Below are 11,116 nucleotides of genomic sequence, written 5' to 3' on the forward strand. Positions count from 1 at the left end.
GGAATTGCTGGGCCACGGGGCCGGGTAGACTTTACTAGGTACCGACGGTTTTCTAAACTGGTTGTACCGATTTACTTATCAGATGCTGCTTGGAGCCATATCCCGGGATGAGTTGGGATAAAGGGACCTAAAGTCAGAAGTGGATTAATTTGCTGGTGTAGGTGGAGCACCCCCTGCTGGAGGGGAGTGTAGGCCCCAGAGAACCAGGAGACCAGCTCCTCGTCAGGCCTCACTTCTGCCGTAGATTGGCCTCCTGGGGGAGGATACCTGGAAACAGGTTCCTTCCAGGCTAACCAGGCCCAGCATCTTGAGCCGATCACTGGAGACTTTCCCCTTCTTCCTTCACTTGCCTTGAGGAAGGTCCTGGCCCAGAGGGGTGTCCCAGGAATGTCTGGCTGTGACTTGTTTCTTTAAGGGAACCCTCTGCTCCAAGTAGACACACTGGCCAAAATGTTCTTGGGCCTTTCCCACTTGCAAGCCTTTGCTCAGGCTGCTTTCCTTCTCCAAAATTCCTTGTCTCTATCTATCCAACCAATCCATCCAGCTGGTGAGGTTACCCCAGCCTGCCTCCTCCTAGACGGCCTCAGAGACACTCCTCAGCCTGGTCCCCTCCCCACAGCCTCCCCAGAGGGCAGCTGACACGGGAGGATCTTGCTTCTGCAAAATCAACTACAAAAGGCACTGGGAAATCTGCACAGAAGTCTGCCCCAAATGGTCCAGTTCATCCCCAAAACAGACTCTCCAGTGTTTCAGAGTCTACTCAAGTGCCAGGCTTAGTGAACCTGACTCAGAGCATTTCCCCCAGAGTCATTTGAGCACGAAGTGGCCAAAATGTCCTGGGAATCTGTTTCTCAGACTTTTCACCAAATTCCAGATCCATTCATACAACGTGGGCCTAAGACAAGCTACAGATGTCATGTCCTAAAGAGTAAATTGGGGTTTTAGAATTTTAGGGCGTCTTACAAAGAGAGAGCCTAGACCAAATCCCTCATTTACAGATGAAGAAACTGGGCTCAGATGAGGGAGCAGGCTTACTGCCAATTCCTCCCTGCCAGGCTCTATATGTTTGCGGATAGAACCGGTAGTTAAAGGGTTTTACAGTTAATGTAATAAATGTCATTCCGTGGGCCTTCTGCAAAATTACCAGCTTAGAAAGGCTAAAGTGAGATCTTTTCTGATCACATTTTAAGCTCTGTGATTAACCAACAACATGGCTTGAAGCCACGAAAAGTACAAGAAATGCTCCTAGCCAGCACGGAGATTTCATGGACACTGGCAGTTGAGACGTGGAGAGACCCCCAAGATTGGGGCACTGCCTGACTTTAAGAAGGAAGGGTCAGACTGGGAAGTAACAAAAGAGACCCCAGATCACGGAGTTCGTGGAAACAGACACCCCATCACGACAGCTTTCACACATGCGTGCTGGGCACCGAGCGTCTTTTATGACTTCGTTATTCTTTTGCATTTGCTACCAAAAGCATCCTTTTCAGCTTTAGGTCCAAAATTTAGGGATACACATGTATAATTACACCGGCATTATATGGCTGCACATAAAACCTGGTGACTGTGGCATCTCATTAGTTTTTACTTCGGTAAATCACCATCCTTGGTCAACTCACCAAAGAAACGGTGTGTTCTCTAAGTAGCCGTCAGCTGCAGGTCTGCCCGCCGGAGCCTCCCTAATTATGAAGCACTCTCAAGAGCTCATTAGGAACTAAATTATATCCTAGTCACTGAGGAAGCCGACTTCTCGTTTTGCAAGGAAGCACGCTGGCTGGATGAAGGAGCTTTGCTATATCACTCATTCATTCATTCATTTGCACAATATCAGATTGGAGATTTCTTCCTCTGCCTGGAATGTCCTTTCCCGGGAAAAACTCATCTCTCCTGCTCCTTCCAGACTCAGCTCATGTAGACCTTCCTGACAGAAAGAAGACCTCATTTTAAGGTGGCATTCAGGGATGAGAGACTGAAACACAGGCAACAATGGCCAGACTGTCTGTAAGAGCAGAACTCATCCAAACCACAATCTGCTTCAACTAGCCCCAGACAGCCAGGACTTTATCCCCTGGCATCTTCCCTAATTTTGTCCCTGCTTCCAATTTAGAGCCAACCAGAGAAAGCCAAATATGCTCCCCAAACTAATCACGTAAGACGCTCTCTTCCATGAGCCTCCCCCAGCTTCCCCAGGCCAACTGGGGCATGTCTGCACCTTCCCTTTGGTCCACTGTAAAGCTTCCCTACCTGCTTCTGAGTCTCTGCCAAACACCAGTGACAGGGGCTGAATCGCCCTAGGAGGCTCTGAATGCACAGCCTTTGCTTGATCTCGTTCGTTTCCTTGCTGGTCAGTGCCCCCACCACCCAGCAGCCTTCTCCCCAAGCCTGAGGTCTCACCCCCTCCCCAGCTCACCTCCATCATCGCTGTCTTCTTGGCAGGTTACAGTCGCCCATTACGTGTCTGTCTCCCCAGCACTCGGCACAGGGGCTGCCACGGCCATTGCTCATCAAGCAATGGAATGAATGAAAGATGTGAGTACTTACACACTCGGCGTGGCAGTGACAGAATGCCAGAAGCCCAAAGTCCTTTCTCGGCACCCACGTAGGCATTAGGCCAGTGAAGATCAAAACTTGTGCTTCCCTGGAGTCTGAGATGTTCGTGTAACAGAGGAGAACTTGAGAGTTCTTCCGGAGCACGGAGCACAGCTGTGAATTTACATGCCCACGTGGTTCGGGGGTGGCTCACAGCCTCCTCCTCTAGGCTGTGAGCTTCAGGAGGGCAGGGATGTGGCTTTGTTGGTGTTATTTGGCATCTTTATTTGTACCTGGCACATAGTAGGTGCCTATTAAATGTCAAAGGAAGGGAGGAAGAAGAGAGGGGAAGATGAACATAACCTTGGGTTGTCTAGGTACCCATCTCCCCCTTAACCTTCACCATCTTCACCCCTCCCCCCTCGTTTCTTCCAGCTCCTGTAGGCACGTCATAAAGGTCAACCAATGGGACTTCCCTGGCGGTCCAGTGGTTAAGACTTTGCCTTCCAATGCAGGGGGTGCAGGTTCGATCGCTGGTCGGGGAGCTAAGATCCCACATGCCTCGCAGCCAAAAAACCAGAACGTAAAACAGAATCAATATTGTAACAAATTCAATAACGACTTAAATAAATAAATAAATATAAATGAAGGTCGACCAACACAGGGCAGTTGTGAGGATTCCGAGGGAATGCATGGACGACTTATGTGTTTCTGAGCATCTTTAAGTGGGGTTGTAATCCCATCGCTGGCCTGAGCCCCCCAGGGGGGCACCAGTGAGACATTCCTCCAAGGCTGGGCCTGACCCCCAGGCAGAGGCTAGGACGGGGCATTCATTCTGCCAAGGCTGGGAGCCTCTGTTGAAAACAACACCAAGTGCCAAGCACCACCAATTATTCTGTGAATTTTGCAGGAAACATAAATATTACATAGCGTATCGCTTCAGTTCTGCCAGCTCTGGAAACAGGTGCCACACGCGCTGCAACGTGGTAATTAGGCGGACCTCCAGACTGGTCATTAGGAAAGACCAGGGTGAGAAGGGTCTGGTGTCAGAGAACATCCGGAGTCGAGTTTTCTGTTGTCTCCTAAGAACTCCAAACTTTATTTTAATTCTGGTGCTATCTGGGGCTGATAACAGCCTCACCAAATCCAAATTAAATACATATTTTAGGGATTTTAATCTAAGCCATACCAGCAAGTGTGCCACTTTGGGGATGAATTATTTATTTGTTTGGGGCTGAGGGGAGATTCGCACAAGCAGACCAAGGCCCTGGCATAGCGGCCGATAAATTTAAAGGGCAGCCTGAGGCCAGCACAGAGTCCCGTCTGCCACCTGCTTGATGCCCTGGCAGCCCGCCTGGCTACCCTCAGGTGTCACAGAAAGTGGACCAGGTGGCCCCGCCCAGGAAATGCTTACAGATGTGCTTGTCTCAGACTTTGTTTTTCCACATGTTCTTGGAAGCATGTCTCTGAAAAGCTGACTGAAATTTTTAGGTTTTGAATCCCCACCTAGGAAACAAACTTCTAGAGGGAATATCGGATCAATCTGCTTTCTCATTCTGAGCTGGGAAGGGTCTGAGTGTTCTCGCCCACGCTATTTGCAGGATTTTGTTTGGGTTTTGTCAAAGCATTGCAAGTTTAGCTGGGGGCATTCTGGGGCCACGTGGAGCGTGTGCCCTGATCCCAAACCCCTAAGGGTCTGAATCAACGTCCAGATGGGTCTTCATCATTAATCAGTGCTCCAGCCCAAAGAACACAAAAGCCTGGATTTATTCTGTCCAACAAAACTTTATGCCCCAGTGGAATGTTCTCCATCTGCATCATCCAGTACAATGGCCACCGGCTACATGTGGCTACTTGAAATGTGGATAGTGTGACCAAGGAGTTGAACTTTTCATTTTAAAACTTCATTTGTTTTTAGTTCATTTTAATTTTAGAATAGATACTTGATATAGTTATTGGAAAAATCTTAAGAGTGCTTGGAACAACTTGGACATGTGGATCTGCTTTTTCAACTGCAAATTTTATGAAGCCTAAATACAGACCAAGAACTTCTGATGAAAATTTAGGTCTGAACTGAGACATGCAGTGAGTGTAAAATATTTCATTCATCATTCTTATATTGATTATATGTTGGAGTAATAAATGTTTTGGATAGATTGGGTTAAAGAAAATGCATTATTAAAATTCATCTCTTCTTTTTCATTTTCTTGTTTTCACGTGACTACTGGAGAATTCAGACCACTCGTGTGGTTCATGCAATGATTCTGGTGGCAGTGTTGATGGCCCAGCCTCAGCCAGGCACTGGGCATGGAGGTGATGAAGTCTCAGCAATCATGGGGCTCAGGGCTGTTGGTGAGACAGACAATAAGTAGGTAAACAAGCATGAAAATAGCAGGAAGGCAAGAATGTTCTGAAGGAATCCTTCATATGCATGGAACCCCCAATGACCTCAATGACCATGTGTCTCCAACCTGAACAACTGTACATGGCGGACCTGCTGGGGGCCCTGGACACTGCTTCCTAAATCAAAAGCAGAAAAGTCAACACGCAAGGCCCAGGGGAAGTCCTGACACCAAGGCCTCAGTGCCTTCATTTTCAGTACAAAAATCAGACCCCAAGTCCAACAGCAAGATCTCCATTTGTAGTCTCAGCTCTTCTGGAAAACATGGACATCACATGTAAGATCACCAGGGTGGAGAATACCGTCCCCCGCCTCCCAATGCACCTCCTGACCTGGCCCTGCCCATGGTTGTCACCACAATTGCAGGTTAATGGCTTCTGTTGCAGCAGGGAGTCCCACTCTTTGTAATGGGAGAGCCCCTTGGTAAAGTCAGAAAAATCCACGTGGCCAAGGATGGCGGCTGTGCTCCGAGCATCTGTGGATTGAGACACCAGTAGAGAACAAAGAGTGAATGTGAATTAATTCAGGCACATTTTAAAAATAATTTGAAAGTTATTTATCGCAGCATCTACATACATTTGACAATTAATCCCTGGTGGGGAGACTCTGTGCCAGCTGCAGAGTGGCGTGGCAGGGGCAGGTTCTGGAAGCCTGGTGGTAACTCCTGGCCTCAGGCTGGGAGCAGCCACGTGGGTTCTGGTGAGGGGAGGGAGCTGTGAGCAGGAGGGAAGGGGGAAGAGGCCCAGGATGCCCTTGGGATCCCCAGGTCTTAAGTGCTGACACCTCAGCTTGGATTTAAGAGGCATTTTTTTCCTCCCAGGGGCCCCGGGAGGAGGTAAGTTTCCTGCAGGGTATGTTACCTGAAGGAGAAACGGCCCAAGACTCAGGCTCCCTGGGGCTGGACAAGCTGTGTCCAGACATGCCCTGTGCAGAGGCCACAGCCAGGTCAGTGATGCTGAACCAAGGCCATGGGGCGGAGCCTCTGAGCCCTGCCTGTGCCCTAGGGTTGGGGTCTATAGAAGCTGACTGAAACAAGAATTTGAGGACAAGTGGTTTATTGGGAAGGAAAGTGATGGGATGGGGAAGTGAGATGCAGGGATTAATCCCATGGGGGGACCCCAGGACCCCATGTGGAACACCCACCTCACAGTTACCCCATTAGAGCCCAGTGCTGTCTGGTGGGGTATTTATACACTATATTAGTTATCTATTGTTGCAGAAAAAAATCATCCCAACCCTTAACAGTTTAAAACAATGAACACCTACCATCACGCTTTCTGTGCTTGGGGAATTCAGGAGTGACATAGCCGGTGGTTCTGGCTTAGGGTCTCTTAGGATGTTGCAGTTAAGATAATGGCTGGAAGGTTCAGCTGCCGCAAGAGGATTTGCCCCTAAAATGGCTTCAAGTGGCTTGCGAGTCAGTGCCCTGTCACCTGGCTCCAGTGTTATCTCAGCAGGGCGCTGGGGCTCAAAGGAAGTAGGAGTCTCTACCCAGGAATCCAGGAAGGCTTCTCAGAGGAGGTGGCCGTGGAGAGAGGTTTTCCAAGGGAAGAAGGTGCTCCCACCAGGGGGACACAATTCATCAACTGGTTGACTTCAGGGACTGTGTCAGGTGCTGCGGCCGAGGGGAGCACAGTGCGGGGCAGGGGGGTGTGGGGGGGGGGAGGGGAGATGCCACATGGCCTCATGGCCAGAGGTGGCTGAGAGCACAGGCTGTCCTGACAGTAAATTTGTTTGTTGCTACTCTGTGTTGAGCTTGGTTCTGAGGCTCTCTGTGTATGATCTCACTTAATGTTTATATACACTCTTAAGACAAGTAATACTACTAACACCCCCCATTTACAGAAAGGGAAACTGAAGCACAGGAAGTTAAGTGGCTTGTGTACAAGTTCAAGCAGCTTTTCTTTGGCTGAGGGAAAAGCAAGTGCAAAGGCCCTGGGGCAGGAATGACCTTGGGGGTTAATGAGAAAATCAAGTAAGTGAGTCAAATCTGGTTATAGGTCAGGCTCTGGGGGTGGGTGGGGGCTGGTAGAGGGAGAGATGGGCTGAAGGACAGTTATTCCTGGGAGCGGCTTAGCCCAAAGACCTCAGAAGGAGGGCTCGTGTGTCGGGCAAGAGCCTCTGATTTCCTCCCTAGATCCAACCCCACGCGGGAAGGCTGATTTCCCAAGAGAATCAGCCGCTTGGTATTTGTTTGGATTTGCCGTTAGGACACTAATACTTCTAATTTAATTTATCCTTTGTGTCTCTCTCCAGGTGACTAACTCTGAGTCATTTCTACGAAAAACGTGCCAGAGGTGAAAATCAGCGGATTTTAAATGAAAATCATGCTGGGCAGCAACCCTGTCTGGCCTGGGGCGGTGCACACAGTAGGTGCTCAGTGTATGCTGAGCATGCGTGAATGACCTCACCGGATAGGATGCCCTGTCCAGTCCCTCACAGACCTTCCTACTGCAAAGGAGCATTGGGAGGAGGGAGGCCAGGCCCCAGAGGTTGCAGGACACAGGACACGCCCCAGAGTGAGTCAGGACGAGCATCAGGCCAACTCACTAGCGGTCGCGGGCATCTCCTAGAGTGGTGCCCGGCATACCCTACCCAACCTGAATTTCTGGAGCGCCTGCCATGTCCCACTTGGGACACAGGGGTTGTGGCTGCTACCTCCACACGACCCCGGGATGTGTCCACATTACTTTCCCAGGACGAGGGGCTGCTGGGGTTCTTAGGACACAAAGCCCCAACCAGGACAGTCTTGGGTGGCCCAATGGTCAGTCTTGTCCACTCTCTCTCTCGGTCCCCTGGGGGCTATTTGAGGAAATCGGGCCAGATAAGCAAGGGCCAGAACAGGAATTCTGCCTGCCTGGTCTTCTTATTCCCTGGTTCTCATCCCCATAGGACCCCAGGGGCCACCCTGGCCGCAGCCCCCAGCTCCAAAGTGAAGCCAGTTCTGTTGCTGCTTGCTGCCCTCTGCACGTGAACATCAGAGCAGAAATGAGATGCTTCCATGGTGGTATCAGCAGCCTCCAGCTTTCTTTTCATCTTTACAAAAGAAACACAAACACGGTTAAGTGGGGGTCGGAGTAGGGGTGGGGAGGGTTCCAGCTCCACGGGGGGAGAAGGGCGGGCCGGCATGCATCTGGGTTATTCCAGCTCTGTGATGCTCCCAGGCAGGCCTCTCACTGTGGCCCCAGGAGCTTGATGGTCATGTCCCTCCTCTGTTTACTCTCTGCTGTCACCCCCGACAGGCTCCAAAGGAAAACAGGTTAGCAGTTCTCACCCTCCTCAGCTTCAGACCTCTTCAAGTAAAACGCCAAGCTGCCTCTGCAGGGATTTTCAGAATATATTTCTGTGTAATTTGGGATAGTTCAGTAATTTTCCAGAAATACATTAACTCGGCCCGCTGCCTACCTTTCACGTAAATATTGTTTTCCCATTGTAATAATTATAATGATATTTACCATGTATTAAATACTTACTGTATTCCAGGCGCTGCAGTTCTGGAAGGGAGGTGTTGTTATTGTCCTCATTTTCCAAATGAATAAACAGAAGTTCAAATAAATCCTCTGTGCAAGGTCGTATTCTAAGTGATATTGCCAGATCTGCCTGTCTCTGCCAGACAGTGAGGATCTGATGCCCAAAGCCATTCTCAACACCCTTTCCCTTGCCTTCTTCTTCTAAAGAGATGGAAAGCTAAAATACTCATCTTGCCAGACTTACTTTGCAGGTAGAAGTGGACAAGTGACCAGTTTTGGCCACCTGTATATAAACAAAAAGGACCAGGCAGAAGCTCTTGGAACAGATTCAGCCATTTAAATTTCTCCCTTTATTCTTTCTGAAGTGTAGATATGATACCCGGATGCACAGCAGCCATCTTGTGACCATGAGGTCAAATCCACATGCCAAGAATTGCTGTGTAGGAAGGTAGAAGTAATTGGGTTTTTTGATGACATCAGTGGATTGCCTTCCCCAGGATCCTTGTTTCATGAGGCAAATAAACTTCTTACTTATTTAATATATCATTTATTGGGTTCGTGGTTTCATGCAAACAAACAAAATCATAACTGAGACCTGGCTTCCAAAGCCCATAGTGTTACCCAATTTCGAGGCTGCCCATCAAGGGGACTTTGGGCTGGGCCCTGGGAAACAGCATTAGAATAAATTGCAATTTGTCAAAAGCCAAGGATTCTGACCCACAAAATACCACCAGAGTGTCCAGAGAATTTTAGGGGTGGACCAACAATGTCATTTCTGGGGTCAAAGAATTTGAGGTCTCTGCAGAGGACCTTCTTCCCACAGGAGAGTTAGGAGGCTCCTGCTTGGAGCACAGTTGGTCAACAAACCTTGTGCTGATTTCAGGTCATGCCCTCTGGGCTGCTTTTGTCACTGTCCCTCTCCCACTTTGGGGAAACTGTGGCAGTGCCATGTTTTCTGTCATACCTGGGCCCCACAGCAATCTGGCAAATTACTCAGTGTCTCAGCTGTTCGAACTGCCATAACAGAACAGCACAGCCTGGGTGCTTTGAACAACAAACATTTATTTTCTCACGGTTCTGGAGGCTGGAAGGCCAAGATCAAAATATTGGCAGGGTTGGTTTCTGGCAAGACCTCTCCTCCTGGCTTGTAGAAGGCTGCCTTCTCTCTGTCCTCACATGGTCCTTTTTCTATGTGTGTCCCGGGAGAGAGAGGGAGAGAAAGGTCTTCTGCTTCTTATAAGGACACTGGTCTTGTTGGATTAAGACTCCTCCCTATGACCTCATTTAACCTCAATTACCTCCTTATAGGCTCTGTCTCCTAATATAGTCACATTGAGGGGTTAGGGCTTCAACATATAAATTTAGGGGGGACACAATTCAGTTCATAACGCTCAGCAAAGACAATGCTGTTGTCCAGGCCCAGCCAGCTTTGAGGGGAATCCAAGAAGCTTAGGTCTGCTCCCTCTGTCTCTATCAGGGCAGTTCATCTGGAGGTGGCACTAGCTGGATGGCTGTGCAGGTCTCAGGTGAGTCACTTCATTTCTCTGAGCCTCAGTTTCCTCATCTGTAAAATGGGTATGAAAATAACTTCTATATTACAAGATTAGCATAAGGATAAAATGAGGTAACACATGTGAGGTGCTCAATACAGCAGCTGTTAAGCACTTTTAAATTTTATTCTATTATTTTTTAAATGTTATTTATTTTATTAGTTATTATTATTATTATTATGTGTTGTGAGGGGCATTACTGCTGTTTCTCACTCTCCATCCCTCTTCTCCTTCTGGACCCCAGGAGGATGGCACCTCCCGCCCCCTTGAAGTGAGGCATGGATGTATCATTTGCATTGGCCAATGAGAAGTGAGCAGATGGTCATGTGACCTTCCATAGGGAAGCACTTCAAAAGCTAGTGCGTGATGTTCCCGGATCTTTCTTCCCTGGGAAGATCGTGCTGATGGGGAGGCTACACAAGACTAAAGCAACTCACATTGTTGGGACAACACATAGAGGACGGCTGCCTGGAAAGCCACCTGGACTGGAGGTGGAATTTATGTGAACAAGAAATAAACATCACCTGGGTGAAAGCCACGAGATTTGGGAGCTGTTCATTACTTTTCAAAGCCCAGCTTAACCTAACACACTCTTCCAAGTAAACTCTTTAACAAACTGGTAATAAAATCTTCAATAAACCATCCTGGCTGGAGTAGTAGCTACCATTGCAAATGAAACATTGTTCTAAGCCTTTTGTTCCTAAGGTAGAAAAAATGACCCTCTATTCCTAAGAGGGAGAGCTGGGGACATCCTGGAAGGAAGATGTTGGTTCTAATCTGCTCAGGAGGGCCCTCACAGGCACACAAGCCCGTGGCTCTGGCTGGGCTGATGCACAGGATGCAAAGTGGCTTTGCCGAGGGCCACCTAGCCTGCAGAGGCACAGCCTGCAGAAGCTCTTCTGGGCATCCAAGCCCAATGGGCAGAGAGCAGAGGTGGAGCCCCGAGGCCTGGGAGATAGAGCAGGAGGGGTGCTCTGGGCCAACAAGGTCGGGAAAGCAGAGGACAGAGGCAAGAGCACAGGGGCGATTTGCTCCCTCAGTAGAGAAACAGAGGCAGCCGCCCTCCCGGGTTTGCAGTGGTTTCGTGACATCATCGGCAGGTATTAGAGGCAAAAGGGCCTGAGATGAGGGGCCACGTGACAGGGTCACGTGGCCCTGCTGCCGCC

Source organism: Eubalaena glacialis, chromosome 13 (genome assembly GCF_028564815.1).
Source record: "Eubalaena glacialis isolate mEubGla1 chromosome 13, mEubGla1.1.hap2.+ XY, whole genome shotgun sequence".
Taxonomy (NCBI): Eukaryota; Metazoa; Chordata; class Mammalia; order Artiodactyla; family Balaenidae; genus Eubalaena; species Eubalaena glacialis.